This window comes from Cupressus sempervirens, chromosome 5, assembly GCF_028749045.1.
Source record: "Cupressus sempervirens isolate cs-2001-9-10 chromosome 5, ASM2874904v1, whole genome shotgun sequence".
NCBI lineage: Eukaryota > Viridiplantae > Streptophyta > Pinopsida > Cupressales > Cupressaceae > Cupressus > Cupressus sempervirens.
In genome coordinates this window covers 760,880,985-760,897,390 of record NC_143122.1, presented here as the reverse complement: position 1 = coordinate 760,897,390, position 16,406 = coordinate 760,880,985, and the positions used below count along the sequence as shown (strand labels likewise).

Here is a 16,406-nt window from a genome sequence, read left to right as displayed (position 1 = left end):
CTATACTATGTATTGTAATCCCATCCAAATATTTCCTTAACAAGTTGTTCAGCTGGATTGAATGATTTGGATCTACATTGGAATGCCGTGTGACCATGCTTCTTGCATTTGTGACATTTACCTTCAAATTTTGATTTTTCCTTACATTCAATAGCTTTGTGACCATGCTGATTTTAGTTGTAGCATTTTCCATTGAATTTTGCTTTTTCATTGCTCCAAAATTTGTTTGATGTATGACCTAACTTACCACAGTGATTGCAAGTAGGTATTTCATTCCTTTGGGCAACTTGTTTGGAAGATTCACCTTCTTCATTATATCCAAGTCCTACTTTACCTTTTTATCTATGAAGATTCTGCTCATTTTGTTGATTTAATTGATTAATATCTTTTTGAGACTTCATCATTCTCTCATTGATTTTCTTTTAAGCTTTTAGGTCATTTTCCAAACTTTCACTGGTTTGTCTTTCAGTGATTAAACCAATCCTCAGGCTTTCATTTTCAAATCTCAGATTCATGATTTCTTCATTTGCATTGGATAGTTGATTGATAAGACTTTGATTTGCATTGATCCTTTCATTTGTCTCATTTTCCAATTTGTTTCTTTGTTCCAAGGTTTCACATAATGTTGCTGACTGAATTTCTTGTTCTCTTCTTAGCATTCTTATTTCTATTTGCAGAGATCCATTCTTTTCTAGGAGTTCTTTGATTGCATTGTTTGCTTCATCTGAGCTACTTGAGGGGAAAAAGTCTTCAATCTTTTCTTCAACTTACTTGAGATCATTCATCTGATTTGCAAGTTCCTTTCTTTTTTTTAGGGATTGTGAAAGGTGTTCCTTTGCTTCCTTGAGTTGAACTATGGCCATCTCTAGATCTAGCTTTTCATTTTCAATTGCTTTGTCAAGTCTGAATATCTCCATTTGTCCTTTAGATCTTTTCTCAAGTTGTCAAACTTTATGTTGAGAACCACAATGCTCTGATACCAATTGTTAGAAATAATCAAGACTAGCTAAGTTATTGAGAGGGGAGGGGTGAATCAATAACCTAAAAAACTTTAAATCAATTCAGTACTTAATCCATTCATTATTCATTCATCTAATCTATTGTATGCATGAGAAAGATAAACATTTATAACACATGAACACAGAATTTTGGTGACCTAGAAATCTTCCAAATAGAAAGTAAAACTGGGGTTGGGATGATACCCACAAAACTTCACTACTACAGTATAAAGTTGGCCTGTTAGGGCTTACATTGATCACTTCTAATGATCTTCCCTATGAAGAGCAATTTGGACTGCTAGATCCACCTTGTTAGAGGATTTACAAACATACAATGATGTATGCACTCTGTTAGGAGATTTATATAGAGATTGTTAAGTCTACCCTGTTAAAGGATTTACAAAATTGATTCACCTGTTAGGATGAAATAGTGGATCTACTTACAACTTGATTGCTGATTAGATCCTTGAAGTACAAATCACGTCTTATGACTGATGAATCTTTACTGCTGCTTGTAGACTTTGCTGAATACTCTGCTCTATTCCTGACTCACATTTACTCTTCTTTAAAGCATTACATATCCATTCCTTGATATACATGCATTGCAAATGATATAATACATTACATATATACCATTTGAATAATTACAATTGCAAGGTCAGCCAAAACACTAGTGAACAAAATATTATTAAGTAGGCTAAATAGTAGAAAACTCGGGTTCTTCAAGCTGACTTGGTGGCCTTCTAATATTTTGCATCCATTGCATTACTCGACATCGTCATGTACTTGGTGAAGTAGAAGCTTGGTCCATACTAAACACACAACGTAGCTTGGAACTTGGTAACCATTGGAGACTTGGTAGATATAGTGTCACTCGATAAAAATTGAATCCTTTGTTTACCTTGCTTTCACTCGGTAAACACTACACATCCATCACTTGGTAAACACTGGCTTCCATTGCACAAACGGATGACTCAGTAGACATTGTGAAGCTCGGTGAACACTGTAGGCTCGGTAGACACTGTTGGACTGCACACTCACTTGGTAGCTTCATGAATGCTCAGTGTGAACTACTTAAGTGATGAACCTACAAGGTAACCACTGAATGCTTGGTAAACACTGTAGACTAAATGATGAGCTCAATAATCATTCAGAATTGAATAAGTGTTGTCACTAATGAAAAATACAATATAATTCCAACAACAAACTATAACGAATCATCTAAAGAAACAATATTGATCCCCAGACCTGAAACAACCAAGATATCCACTAGAAAGCAAAAATACAGAAAACTAAAAAGAATGTGCCTACAACAGAATCTAGAAAAACAACTGGGTAAAAGCACAAACCTGTGTCACCCTTTTGTATAGGAAAAGGCTAACAAAAGTATAACTATTCACCTTCAATGACATAAAATTGGTATTATTATTTTGAATTTGAAAATGAAGTAAACTAATCAAATGTGTAGAAATGGATGATGTTTAAGATTATAAATTTTTATAATTATTTGGAATAAGAATTTATATATATTTTAAATTTTTATAGATAAATTTTTTGCTGCTAAAAAATGCTAAAAATTAGGGGTCTAGTTCCCACCACAAAACTAGATGGAAATAAACTTATTTCCCTTTGATCTTAGACTCTGTTATAAATAAAATATAAATCTAGAACAATAAAAAATAAAAATCAGCTCTAGACCTATATTTTCTCTTTTATAATGATTCAAATTTCAACTCACTTGAAATCGATAGTTTTCATCTCCCACCACATTTTTTGAAACAAATCTATTTTAACTAGGAGAAAAATTATACATTCTAAAAGAGGACTCTCTCCTCTAGAATATCATATAAATTTTAATATTTTTCATATGATTTAATATTTTTTTCTTTCTCAAAATTAACATCTTTTCAAGTGTTAAAATATGTGCTTGTATAATTTTTTAACTACAATATACTATTTCTAATTAAAACTCTATAAACTCTATATTAGAATATTCTTGACTCTGAGTTTTATTAAATGGTGTTTATATGTTATTAAAAAAATATATTATAAAAAATAGTAAGAGTTATTGAAATGCCACTTTTATGAAATAATTATATTTCTTTAGTAATTGGATACAAACTAGTATAAAACATGCATTTAATAGACATTTCCAATTAGAAATGTGTGGGACCATATATAACTTAGCTTGAATGAATTTATCTAGATCACATGTTTGGACAAAATTTATTTTTATATAGAAATACTCAAATTTAGTCATTATGATAAGTCAACTTGAAAGGTGACACAACTTTGTACTTTTACCCAACTAGCATCACTAGAAAGAGCTCAAAAAGACATTTCCAATGATATAAAGAATTTCCAAATTGGAGATTAGATGCCTAGGATATGCCTCCCAGAGTGTGAAATATAATTCTTGAGTTGGAGAACAGAAAAAGCTATAAAAAGCATCAAAATTGAAAATTACCTGTACCACTGGGATGGGCTTGGAACCAGAGTTTTTTCAATATCTCATTTATGGAAAATGGAGTCTATGCCCGAGATATGAACAAAAATATAAAGGTAGGTCCAAACAAAGCCTAAAAAATGACACCTACTAGGAAAAAAATCTAGTCACCTAGAAAAACTAGTTCGCTAGAATAAAAAGGGGCCAATGCCAAAAAAAAAACTCCGGTGGCCAATAAAAGTACCATGTGTGACAAATAAAGTCAAAATCACGATTAGTGCATGACCCGATGGGTAGAAAGGATATGTGGACCCAATAATAAAGGCCTCATAAATAAAATACGTGCCTATGATGACATGGACCTACACATAAATTGCTCCTTGAATCAAGTGCAAAGACCTTCATTTGGGGTACACAAGTGCTCACACCAAAAAGTATAGGGACCAATAGTAAATGTCACCCTTGACTAATGGTGGATCATTATTGCATGCACATGCCCATAAAATCTGGCAATCATGAGCCTTGTACACGGAACGATGCTAGAAAATGTCACCAAAAATCCATTGACTATTAAAAAAATGACAAAAAGGATCACATGTCCCAAAAATTATGTGCATAGCCCAAAATTTTAACACAAAGAAAAATGTTGGGTCCAATAAGGAATTATGTAGATGTGAGCACATGCTAAGAAAAAGGTCCCTTATGAGTTAATATGGCAAGGCCCAAGGTGCAAATGCAGGAGGACCATCTAATTAAAAGACACCCTCTTATAAAGTGTTTCTCATGAGCGTGGGCCCAAAGCTTGTGTATTTGTGTGTGTGTGTACACACACACACACACACACACACACATATACACATACATATATGTGTGTGTGTGTGGGGTTAATTTTTTATAATTTTTTTTTCTTTTTCTTTGAAATATGAAAGGTGATTAAATAATATATTTATATATATTTTTGACCTAGTCTTCTTTTCAATTAAGCTTTTCTGCTTAGACTAATATAGATGATGATAATTTCTTAGAAATTTCTATATCAAAGATTTAGTTGTTGGACTATATCTTGCACTTTCAACTAAATTTTTATTATTTCATTCTCCTCGACTCTTAAGATATACAATTTGAATAAATAATGCATTTTTTAGTTGTTTTCTTCTAGTTCTTATTATCAATCAAGCTTTCCATCTTACATCATTCAGGATCATGACAATTTCTAAGAAATTTCTGAATTGCACATTAATGAATTAAAAAGGTTAATATTAAAATAATTTACACTGTTAATTTATTCTAATATAAATAAATAAATAAATAAATAAATATTCATACTTATCTTCTTGATATTTTATTAATTATGTCATATGTATTGCAGTTTCAACTCATTTTCAATAATTTCTTGCTCTTTCCTTGAAATCCATTTCTAATAAATAATACATTTAGATATTATTTTTACATAATATTTCTTTTGACTCAAACTTTCCATATTATTATACCATTCAAGATCACGATAATTTCTAGGAAATTTTTAATTTATCAACTCAGAACAAGAATAATGAGTTAATAGAAAGAACAAGAACCAAAAATATATATAAATTAAAATCTATCTGATTGACCATTACATAATACTATTAAGAAGTATAAATATTCTTATTTTCTTTTTATAATTATGTCGTTTAAGTCTTGCACGGCTCTTTCCTAATACGCGGAAACTTCTAAATAAAAACAAATTTACCGGTTTGGCCATTGAACCATTTTGACGTAGTTTCTACTTCAAAGACTTTAAGAACAGACTTTGAGCTCAGCAGTGAGAAATTAAGAGCAGAAGAGGGACGCGTGAAGAGCTAAGCATTCGGAAATGGGCAAGAATGGTCTGCTAGCTTATATGATATTCGCTCTTACAATTTGCTACTGTGATGGGTTATCTGCTGGTACTGAAAGGGGAGACGCCCTTCCCTTGGGCGACTCGCTTATTGGAAATCGGACAATAATATCACAGAATGGCACCTTCGAATTGGGATTCTTCAGCCCAAATGGAAGCAATAACTGGTATATCGGCATCTGATATGCCAAATTATCAGAGAAGGCCATAATTTGGGTGGCTAACAGGGAGAGCCCGGCGGAGAACAAGCCTGGCGTTTTGAAGCTGTCTAAAGAAGGCAATCTGGGACTGTTTGATGCAGAGGGCGCCTCTCTTTGGTCAGTGAAGGTATCGAACAAACCCTCGCGGGCTGTGCTGTTGGATTCTGGCAATTTTATTATGCCGAGCCACTACAATGAATCTGAGACTCTTTGGCAGAGTTTCGACTATCCTGTAGATACGTTGTTGCCTGGAATGCGGTTCGGAGGACAACAAAAGCTAATCGGTTGGAAAAACTCAATGGATCCCGCTCCCGGGCTTTTCTCCATTCACTTGGATGCATCTGGAGCTCCACAATTCGTGCTGACATGGAACAATTCTGTGCAGTATTGGAAGAGCAGAACTTGGGACGGAGAAATGTTCAGTGGGGTTCCTGAACTGATAAACGGAGAGTTGTACGATCTGAGCCTTGAGAATACTAGCTCTGGTTTGTATTTAAGTTACACAGTGCTGGACGTGGTCACATGTTTTATCCAGATAAAGTCAGGAGCAATACAACCATTCTCTTTGTTTGATGACACTAGAGCAACCATGATTGGGAGTCGCCCGAGAGATCAGTGTGACGTGTATGGTCTTTGTGGCGCCTACGGAAGATGCAACTCCAACAACCGTGGCTTCTGCAGCTGCGTGGATGGCTTCACCCCGGCAGACAAGCGCACTTGGGACTCACAGGACTGGTGGTCAAGTGGCTGTGTTCGGCAGACCCCACTTAACTGCAGCACTGACCAATTTATCGACTCTGGTGCGACGTTGCCTGAGGATTCAGCTTGGTCATACCCTGCAGTTACACCAACTAAGGAAGATTGCCAGAAAGTCTGCCTCCGCAACTGCTCGTGCACTGCCTTTGTTTTCGCTTCTCCTTGTGGACCCTGCCAAATGTGGTCCGTGGATTTGCTAAACATGCAAAGCTCTCCATCAGACAGTGGACCTACTCATGTCTTCATTCGTGTAGCTGGCTCTACGCTTCCGAAGTTTCGTAAACCACCGTCCTCCAAACTGAAAATCATAATTATTGTGAGTGCTCTCTTTCTCGCTCTTGCTTTGAGTACTGTCTTTTCAATTTTAATGTGGCGAAGGTATCGACCGCCAATGGAGGTATCTGTCGAGGATTCCATGGACACTCCTCTCAGAATGTTTAGTTACAAAGAGTTGAAAGCTGCAACAAAGAATTTTAGGTCTAAATTGGGAAGCGGTGGGTTCGGTTCCGTGTATAAAGGATCTCTAACAGACGGCGCGCTTGTGGCCGTCAAGAAATTGGAAGGATCAAAGCAACAAGATAAGCAATTCAGAGCGGAAATCAGTTCGCTTGGTAGCATACAACATGGGAATTTGATTAGGCTTCGAGGTTTTTGTGCACAAGGGTCCAAACGGTTACTGGTTTATGATTACATGCCAAATGGTTCTCTAAATTCCCTATTATTCCCTAGCAATTCCAAAAGTAAACGAAAGGTACTGGACTGGACGACTCGGTTCCAAATCGCCTTAGGCACCGCACGAGGTTTAGTTTATCTCCATGCGGAGTGCAGAAACCGCATCATTCATGGCGATATAAAGCCTGAGAACATTCTTCTGGATGCTAATTTATTACCCAAGTTAGCAGATTTTGGGTTGTCAAAGCTTGTGGGCAGAGATTTCAGCAAAGTACTGACCACAACGAGAGGAACGATAGGGTATTTAGCTCCAGAGTGGATCTCCGGTGTTCCCATCACTCCAAAAGTTGATGTTTACAGTTTTGGTATCACTCTCTTAGAAATTATTTCTGGCCGATGGAGTCTGGATTTGAACGTGCAAGATTCAAGTGAGTACTACTTTCCTGCGTGGGCTGCAACTCAAATTTGTCAGGGGAAGATTATTGATATCGTAGACAAATCTATTGCAACAGAGGCAGATGTAGAAGAGTTGAGAAGAGCGAGCGTTGTAGGGTTGCTATGCATAGAAAGGGAGGAGGAGAAGAGGCCAAGCATGGAACAAGTGGTGCGACTGTTGGAAGGGAAGATGGAACCTCAAACCCCACAAATGTTGACTTCTGTTGACAAGGAAAATCAAGAGGAGCGAACTGACATTGATAGCGATAGTAATTGACTATGTTGTAGAATAATGTAAGGGGATTGCATTTTAAAATGTAGAAGCTGGACAAGGGTTGGGTTTATTTTTAATAGTATGTGGCCATACATGATTTTCTTCTATGGGAGCTACGGTGTTTGAATCTTAATTAATATTACATTATTTTTAATTTAGTTTTTAATTTCTGTGAAAAAGCAAGATATTATTGTATCCATTCAATTCAATTTGTTCATATCACATAATTTAAAAGATTAAATGAAGTCTCTAATATTTATATTTATTTTTCTATGATTATATAATTCTTATTTTTCTTCCATTTGATTAGATTATACAAATTTTAATAGTGTAAAATCAATTTCCTATAAGAAAAAATACAGATTTTTGGGCTGTCAATGTCATTTGTACAATATGTACATACATATAATAATATCAATATTTGTGACCATTAATTATTAGCTCACATGTGAAAAAATAATTTGTTGGCAAAATAAAGTGATTGTTTGGAGGAAACATTGGACTATTAATTTAATATACACTCTGAATAGTCATTTTATTAACTTATGTATTGTGGCACTAAACATATTAATAAAAGATCCTTGCAAATGGACTAGACATATCAACGATTTCTATGGCTCCATTTATTTTAAAGAAGATTAAAATACTAGCACTTGCACCAAGAACATGTGCAAGGGTGTAGCCGATACCAGCTAGCCATTTGGAAATTTCAAAAATTGATGTTGTAGGACACATCTTCAATAATTCTTCTCTATAATCTATGTGTACTGACCACAATTGCATTGTTGTTACTATCTCCTACATTTGTCATAATTATTGTTCGTTGTGCCCTCCTTGCCCACACTTATATTTCCCACAAATTGGTAGGACCAATCTAGGGTTCTGCTCAGACAGTCAAATTCTCCAATTAGCCTCATACCCAAGTCATATATCACAAAATGATTGAGGTGTTTCATTGCTTGCTAGTGCAACAATAGCCCACCCATTGGCTCTTATCCGTGTAGGGGACAAGGTATACTTGAGTTGGGCATTTGTGGAGAGTTCATGGATGATAATACCCTCTTTCAAAGGTCCCATTTTTTCATAGATAGGCACGATGTTGTAAAGGTTGTAGAGCACAAAAAAGACAAGCATAATAGTGATTGTCTAAAATTGCTCACACATTAAGATATTCAATTAACTCTTTACATCTTAAGTATTCACTTTCTTAAATGGGTGTACAACCTTCCGAGTGCTCACATTGATCCTTGCCATGTAAATGTTTATGTTACAAAATGTTCCTATGGCTGGTTTTGCATAATAACATGTCATCATATAAGTTAATGCCTAGTAATTGCAATTACAAATCTAGATATGGCCTTCTAAAATGAAAAGGATTCAAAGTTTCTATGGAATGATATAGAGAGTTTTATTTTTTATAAGACTGATGAAACACTTAGGCCATAGTTGTTGTGCAAATCATTGTTTTAAACAACACTCTCAAATAGTGCTGCCACCTATTGAGTGGATTGACAACAGTAGAGTGATTATGTTCTATTAAGTTCTTGATGAAGATGTTATCATAGTGCATCTAAATATTTTTTAAGTGGACCTATTTTCTTTATACACTACAATCAATACTTCCTGAGATGATATATCTTCAAGACAATTTATCAAACATATGGCATGCCTTATCCTTGCATCAACCTTATACATACACACTTGCAAAGGCATTTTCAACAACAATAACCCCCTTCCAATAAGGCATCAACCTTATACATACATTTGCAAAGTCATTTTCAACAATAGTAACCCCCTTCCTTCATGCTTTGATGGATGTCTATACCTTGCTCCAAGCTCCCATTTGGCATAGACGGGAAGGTTTAACTGCTAAAGACTATTAAATACAATTTTGCAGATATCGATTTCATTTTCTTTAAATTTTATGATGCCTTGTCAACAAGACCATTGTGTTTATAGTTTGAAATTGGGGGAAACATGAATCTATAGTTTTCTGAGTCATTTTGTCAAATTATTTTTCATTCTTATATTTGCATCCACATTTTGCATACATGTTTAGAAATTTATACTTTGATGGGACATAATACCATATGCCTAAGCCCCCAGTTTGGCACTATGGCTAGTAAGCCCTTTGAGCCAATTAGTTAGGTAAATTGAAAATAGCCTTGCAAATAAAAAATCAATGAATGCTAAATTGTTAGCCATGGCATATGCAAAAGTTCACATCCAACACAACTTACAAACTTTGGGAAATTTCTAAGAGCATTGACTCGAGTTAGGGAGAAAGAGAAAAGAATAAACCTTAAACTTTAACAAAAATCTTTTAGGGGTATGATTGTCGATAGGTTTTCACTTGGGCAAAAGCCCACTGGCGATTCCTCATGCACCTTATTGCATAGGGCTATTGGAATTCCGTTGCCTCCATTGTTAGCAAGGGCATGCCCTGATTCTACTTTCCAATGACTGAGTAGCCTAAGAAGACAGTAAGCCAGGCAAGAGGCTATGATTCTATAATTGTATAAATGCTGGCTTACCCAAAATTACCTAGAGTGTATTGCCTCTCTAACTGCCACAAATCGAGAGCCAAAGTTTACTATAAATTTGACATCTATGGGTTTCCTTCTTCTTCAACTAGCCCCAATTATTCTCTTGCTTCCACCGTTTTGCTTAATTGGCCACCAAAATCTCTCCTTTTTGTATTTGGATTTGTAGATTTGTTATTCAACCCTCAAGCAGGAGTTTGTTAGTAGGAGACTGAGATTTGATTTATTTTCTTTAAGGGAATTATTGTTGTCGGGAGCTTCTTTTGGATTTTAGTGCTAGATTGTTTGAATGTTATCAATTATTGGACATTGTTGCTCTATAATCTTTATTATATGTTTGGAATAAAAATTCTTTTGATGAAAAAATGCCCACGTTTTAATGGTTTTGGATGAAGAATATAGAGAAATCTATTCATAAGCAGGACAAATAAATCATAAAGAATTAGTATTGTTTTTCAAATAGGAATTTGAACCTTTGTGACTTTGTTTGGTTTGTGAGAACGTGGACAAGAATTGAATTTTGCCAGCCATTTTTATTGGCATTTTCACTAGTTCTTTTTAAAAAATTAATTGTTTCTATGATGTGTTGAGATGAATTTGGTTGACCATTTTTATTAGCATTTCCCTTAGTTTGTTACATATTAAATCATGGATTATTGGAATTTAATTTGTATTTAATTTAGATTAGGTACCTGATTAGAAATATAAATGGGCACTCAAATTTTATTGTGAGGAATTATCAAATTATAAAGCTTGACCGTTTGGTCTATATCCATTTTTCACTTCTAGAAAATTTTTAGTCAAGGGAAGGATCCTTGGTTGTAGGGGAGGTAATTTTGCAAATAGGGCATGAAAGGAATTGGTTTAGATATATCTTATCGATTTGGGTATGTGTACTCTAGAGATTCCATACCCTCTTGCCAGATTTTCTCAAAGTTGGTCCAGAAAAGCAAAATACAAAAATGACATCCTTTTTTGGGTATGCTTCATATATGTATTCACATGTATACTTAATGTTCTATGTGTTGTGTGAATTCTTGTGTATGCTTCATGACTTAGGCAAATTAAAACTTAGTGTTCGATGGGTTTTTCAGAATGATTGAGTTTGGTGAATCCCTTCTTGAATTCATCCCACCTATAATTTCAAGTGGTCACAAATGGATGAAAAACTCATTGTAGACTTGGGTTATCTCATATCCTAGAATTATCCAATTCTATTTGAGGTACATAATGTATTGACATTTCTTTTAGACCATAGTAGCTTGCAATATGGCACATATCCACAATCCAACTAGAACTAATTTCGGTGTTGATGTCCCTCATGTTTATTGCAAAGGTTGTGTGTCAAGTTTTAGTGTATATTTTGTTGTGTTTCATTGAATTTGGGTGTGTATGCTATTGCACAAATGATAGTAATCACAAGGATCAATACATCTTTGGCATCTTTATTTTTACAACACGTTTGGCATCTCTATTTGTTGCAACTAATCAATATTTTTGACATCTTCGGACATTTATGGTTGTTTGTAATTATTTTTATGACCAAAAAACAAGTTATGCATATTTCATAATTGATGAGTTGGTTTTTGTTCTATTCATTGTCCATGCAGTGGGCAACTTAAATCTATGCAAGACATGTAAATTAGTTGAATCTAATGTAATTCTAAACGCTGGGCAACACATAAATTTGAATATAACATTAAGGCTCTGTCCATTGAGAGTTGCTACAAGAACCAAAAGCAAAACTCTTAATAGAATTATGCACATTATTAAATTCATTTTAAAGAACCCTTTTTTAGTCTAATGATTAATTTTTAGGAGGCTAAAGTACAGACCCATTATTATACCAAACATTGTCACAATTTGGTTTAAACCATTTTATTTTGTTATATTAAACTAACAATTATAGCTCATCTAGATATGATAAAGAAATGGCAACTCTTGCATAAATCAGAGTGATTGGTAGAATTTGCTACATACTACTCCCAACTATCATACTCATTATAGATTCTAGGCATTCTTCCCTTCTTGTTTCATTGAAGCCACTTTACAACCAGATTACTCACCTACTTAACAAATTTGACAGACACTAGATATGACAATGATTCCAATTGCTGGTATTCTCAACTTTTTGGTTGTGTGAGACAATTCTGGGGCTCGTGGTCCTAATGAAAAAGCCTATTGGATAATTAAATAGATTCAACTTTTTGTCTGAAGTCATACTTTTAAAATTTTATTATTTATTTTTTTAAAATAAAATGGAGATCCTATTTAAGAATATAAATTAGAGTGAAGAAAATTATTTTAATCTAAAGTTTTTCCTTAATAACATTTCTTTTTATTTTTTCATAAGATTAGAATTATTCATAATTAATAAAAAAGTAATATTCTTAGGTCAAAAACTTAAGAGTAACATGAAAAAATTTTACATGATAGTTTAAAATAATAATTTATATTTAAAAAAAAAAAAATCTGTTTAAAAATCTCTAATATATACTTTAAATTTTTAATTAAAATAATCAAATTATAATAATTAATCATCTTTGAACATACTTTTTTAAATAATTAAAAGAATCATATGATGATACAATTTTAACTATTATATCAATTGAATTTAAAAATAATCTAAATTTTAAATTACTCAATACTTATGATGTTAATCTTTCGGTACATTGTTAATATCTAATTTAAAATTATAGTTATATTTTTATTTTTTTATGTTTTATTGTTAACATTTGACTTTTAAAATAAGAGTTAAATGTTTTTCATCATCCATTATTTATAAAGCTAAAGTTTTCCTAGCATACTTGAATTCAAAACTTTTAAATTTGTTTCTTAAGAGTTTAACTCCATTATTTCAAATTCTAATACACTTTAATTATATTTGTCATATTTTGCTTCAAATGAGTTCAATTTTTAATTTAAATATAAATTGATTTATTCTAACAATTGAAATACCAAAACTTTCATTAATTTAGTTAGGAAACATGGATCGATTAATTTCTCTTAATCTTGACTTTAAATTCACTACACTTTTGTTAGGAACTTTGATGCTTTGTGCCACTTGTTTAAGAAATAAAATTATTTGATATATTTTAATAAATGAATAAATAAGGATAGTGGTGAAGCTGTAATCATTCCTAAAAGTGTTGGCTAATCTCCAGACAAAATGCACCAAAGACAGAAAAAAAGGCAAACATGATTCTTTTTCAGATTCACGAAAACATAGCTAAATTTTTTCAAATTTTTTGTTGTTTTCAATCACAAAATATATAGATCATGAAGATGAAGTACTAGAAATTTCAAAAAAATTCGTTGTGTTTTCATTTTTAAAAAAATTTAGTCAATGGTGCAATTTATTGAAAGGATAGCCATGTCCATTCCTAAATGGTGATGTATTCTTATTTGTCAATGTCTTGGATTATGGCTTAGACCTAAGGGGATTTTAATAGTAATTGATATCAACTATCAAAACCTAGAACATGATTAGATGTATGGCATCCAACATCTTTGGGCGAGCTCATCTTAGTAGGAAAAATAAAATAGTTTGAAAAAATATGGATACGAGTGTAAAAAAAAAATGAATACAATTATTTTAAATAAAACATAAAAAAATTATTTTTGATTTCTCAAACAATAGAAATCACAACAATAACAAACTAATCATAGTTGGGATTTATGAAAATATGCACCTCGAGAATGATTAGGCTCGATGTAATATATATATATATATATATATATATATATATATATATATATATATATATATATATATATATATATATATATATATATATATATATATATATATATATATATATATATATATATATATATATATATATAAACTAGTGGCAATCACAGTGCAACAAGAACAATATTTTTGTAATTTTTCTATTTTTGATAAGGCTAGTATTGATTGATTTATTTATTTATAAATATAGTTGTATAAAGTGACTATAAGTTTGCAGTTGTATAAACTTACTATAAAATTATTCTTCAACGTTTTATATTTTTATTCTATATATGTTGTTTAATTTGCATGACTGTAATTTGTTTTTATTTTAAGGATATTATTATGTAAAATGTTACATTTAGGAGTAGAGGGGTAAAAGTACAAAGCTGTGTCACCTTTCAGGCTAACTTATCAGAACAACTAAATTTGAGTATTTCTATCCAAAAATCATTTTTTCTCAAACATATGATCTAGATAGATTCATTCTAACTAAGTTATATATGGTCTCACACTTTTCCAATTGGAAATGTCTATTAAATGTATGTTTTATACTAGTTTGTATCTAATTACTAAAGAAATAAAATTATTTCAGAAAATTGGCGTTTCAATAACTCTTACTATTTTATATGATATTTTTTCAGTAAAATATAAACACCATTTTATAGAGCTCAAAGTCAAAAATATTTTCATATAGAGTTTATAGTGTTTTAATTGTTTGAAAAAAGAGGGGTAAAAATTTATTCAATCAAATCCAAATTATAGAGCAAAGGCCAAAGGTCCACAACAACACTACAAACTCCTGTCTTCTAATAACAACTGCTCAATGATCTCACAATACTTAGAAGGTAAATCATCCCTACAACTAATATCCCCCCTAACCACATTCTCTAAAGCTCATTTTGCCAAACAATCTGCCACTCTATTCCATTCGTGAGGGATATGATGAAAGGAGATAGAGTCCAAGGAACTACAAAGACTTAGAATTTGTCTAGCCAAAGCTATTATTTTGTTATGAAACATAAATTATTTCAAATAAGATGTATCTAACAACAATTATGCGAATAATATATACATTATTATAAAACATTTTTAAAAAGTTAATTTTGACTATTTGACACTCTTAGCCTAAGAATCGAGTCTTAATGTGTGATGTTTAATCCATACTTGTTAGAATGATAAATTAATTACACCTACCATACAACTGTCGGCACATAGATTATTTCCCATGTGTACTAGACTACAACTATCCAAGCACCCTCTAACACACCAGCCTCATTGTCTAGCATTAATTGTATAGCTAACTCTCTACAATAGTAAGACTAGCATTTAATATGTATTTCATTATAAATATAATGGATTGGGCCTATGATAGGCAGAACCCATTTTGGGTTTCTCAACTCTTTTGGTTTCTCTGTTGTGTTGTGTTATGATTTTCAACTTGGTATTAGAGAATTGCCTCTATTTTTTACTTGGTATCAAAGATAATGGTCAATGATCTAAGAGTATGAAGAGCTATGGCCAAAAGATTGTGATTGAGAAGTGTGGAGGATTGCTATTATCTCATGAAGAAGACAAATGTTCTGATAAGGCTTGCCATTACAAAGATGGAATGAAGATTGGTGAATGCTAATTTGTTAAGTGAGCTGAAATATCTGAAAAGTGTTAAGTGAATAACAATAATTTATGCAACATTACATCATATAATGTATTTTATTACTATTGTGTTCTTCATTCACCATGAGTTGTCAAGAAATCTAAGCAATGTGGGCTTAGAAATGTGCATTTTGAGTTGGGTGAAAAGAATAAAATGAGAGATTGAAGGTCTGCTATACAAATGAGAGAATTTGTGAAAATAAGGAAGTCAAAGTTGAAGGGTGTTTGAGTTAGAATTGTGTGAAGCTATCATTCATAGATTAGAAGCATGTGGAACATCTTTGTGCCAGCAGGAGTGCCAAAGAATATATACACATAGCATGGAAGACATTCATCATGGAAAGTGTTTATTATGTCTTTGTGTTTAAAGTATGTGTGTTTGGTTTATTATGATGTTATAGATTAGTTATGGAGGTTAGTTTTAATTGCATCAAGTGAAAATAGTTTGGATTTGTGGTGAGTTGGTTATCATGGTGCAATGAGGTTTGTGTGTGCTAATTTGTAATAAAGTGTTGGAATTAGCAGTGAGAATGTGTTTGTCTAATTGTGAAGACTATGATTTTGTCAAGATATGGTCATAGAAACTATTAGATTGATATCCCCCAACAAAGTTGTGAAGATTGATTTAATGAATTTTAGTTGATGGGCTATGTGAATTTATGGAGTTCATTATCGGTTGTGCTTGACACCCCAAAGGTTTTTTTTTTGTTTGACATATTGATGAACAATGTATTTGAAAAGGATTCCTATACAAATGGCAAGTACAATGACTAGGTACCCATGTATCTTGGTAGATGGATTTATTTTTATATGGACT

General features: G+C 32.6%; 1 pseudogene; it reads left to right on the top strand.

The window, feature by feature from the left end:
- Positions 1–5,765: 5,765 nt before the first annotated feature.
- LOC149558133 (G-type lectin S-receptor-like serine/threonine-protein kinase At2g19130 pseudogene) lies at positions 5,766–7,816 on the top strand (annotated as a pseudogene).
- The last annotated feature ends 8,590 nt before the right edge of the window (positions 7,817–16,406 follow it).